The sequence below is a fragment of the Phoenix dactylifera genome, chromosome 13 (genome assembly GCF_051530095.1).
Source record: "Phoenix dactylifera cultivar Ajwa chromosome 13, Ajwa_hap1_PhDact_Kaust_v1.1, whole genome shotgun sequence".
Taxonomy (NCBI): Eukaryota; Viridiplantae; Streptophyta; class Magnoliopsida; order Arecales; family Arecaceae; genus Phoenix; species Phoenix dactylifera.
This window is the reverse complement of record NC_143202.1, coordinates 8,227,325-8,229,471: the sequence shown is the minus strand read 5'-3', so window position 1 is coordinate 8,229,471 and position 2,147 is coordinate 8,227,325.

Sequence of the window (2,147 nt, the reverse complement as noted above, 5' to 3'; positions counted from 1 at the left end):
TAAGTTATAGTATTGAAAAACTTTGAGCTGATCCATTCTAGAACAATTAATCTAATTGGTGTCTAAGAAAAGCACTAAAGGTGGTTCTCTAATTAGGACCTTACTTTCTGAGTAAGGAAAGCCTCCCACATGCTTACTTGACCAATTGTTTGATTGCCTATTATGGATAAGTTTAATGTTGATAAAATACTACTTTTAGCCTTCCTTCATGCCTAAACATTATTATGTCAAGATCCATGCTAGTTTGTTGTGCAACCACAAGGCTTACAATGAAGACTGATGTTATACTGTCTTGGTGCATAGAGATGCTTATGGCATAATTTAATATGTTGCTTTGTTGTGCAACCACAAGTGCAATAATATTTGAATATGACTGTATAGAAATGAAGGGTTAGACTTAACTAAAATATTATAGTTTGTTGTGCAACCACAAGGCTATAAGTGTTTTAAGAAGACAGGATAAAGTTAAGAATTGCATGAGATGCAATTGGAAAGAGTTTTCTACCTTTGAACTCATAACGGTTTGTTGTGTAACCACAGGGCTTTTATGAAGAATTAGGATCTCAACCCTACTAAGAAAAATTAGGTTTTCTCGTTTATCATAGGAGAGGGCTATGATATTCGATAAAATAGTGGGAGTAACAATTAGATAAAGTTCTTGTCTAATTATATATATGTCATCATGATTGGTCTGCTTATGTTAGTTTTGTTCTTTGCTTATGTAGAATTAATTCTGAATTAAATGGCATCTTCACTATCACTAAGAGGCATCTTGGATGCCAACAAGTTGACCGATCCAAACTATGTGGACTGGTTGAGGAATTTTAAGATTGTACTTACTTAGAAGAAAATTTTCTATATTCTTGAAATCCCTGATCTTGGAGATCTAGGGGATGATGCTACAGAAGAGGAGGTAGCCACACATAAGATGTGGAAGAATGACAGTTTAACTGTCAAATGTATCATTCTTGTCTCCATGAGCAATGAGCTACAGAGATAACATGAGAGCATGGACACTTAATCCATACTTCTCAATTTAAAGGAGTTGTACGGAGAGCAGAGTAGAACTGCTAGATATGAGATATCTAAGCAATTGTTCCGTGCTAGAATGAATGAAGGAACGTCCATGCAAAACCATTGTCTTATGGTTATAGACTTGATCACCAGATTAAGTCAATTAGGTTTTGCTATAGACAGTGAGCTCAGTCAGGATTTGATCCTGCAATCACTACTTGAATCATTCTCTTAATTTATTGTGAATTTTCACATGAACAAGCTGAACGTCTCACTGCATGAGCTGTTAAATATGTTAAAGACAGCTGAGACCCATATCAAGAAGGAAAAGGATCTGATCCTTCTTCTTGATAGGGGCTCAAGGAAGAAATCAAGCAATAAGGGTTCTAAGAAAAGGTTGAACCCTAAGAGTAGCATCAAGAAGAAGAAAGGAAAGAAAATCTCCGGAACAAGTACTTATTTTCATTGCGGCAAGGAAGGCCACTGGAAGAGAAATTGCAAGAGTTTTCTTGCAACTGTAAAGTCTGATGCAAGAGTTGCCTCAAAAGGTATGTTTATGTTACATGCCAATTTGTCATTAAGTTCTTCAAATTCAAATTCATGGATATTGGATACCGGTTGTGGACCTGTGGTTCTTACATTTGCAAATCTTTGCATGGACTGCAGAAAATTAGAAGTTTAAAGAAAGGTGACTTCAAGCTTTATGGCACTGGAGGAGAGTCCATCCAGGCTGAAGCTGTTAGAACCTACTACTTAGAATTGCCTTCGGAAGAGTTCCTGAAATTAGAAGATTGTTATTATATGCCTAAAATTATTAGAAATGTAATTTCTATTCCTTTGTTGTTAAAGAAAGAATTTGAAATTAATGTAAAGATCAATGGTTGCTCAATTTCTTTTTTAATAAAGTCTATTGCAATGGCATTATGAAAAATAATCTTCTTGTTCTATCTCTTAATGACAATGTATTTCATATTGATGAAAATAATAAAAGAAAGAGAGAAGAGGTGAATAATACCCTCCTTTGGCATTGCCGACTAGGTCATATTAGTGAGTCATGAATACACAAGTTATACAAAGAAGAGTTCTTTGATCCAATTGATTTAGAATCATTAGGAACCTTGTCTTATGGGAAC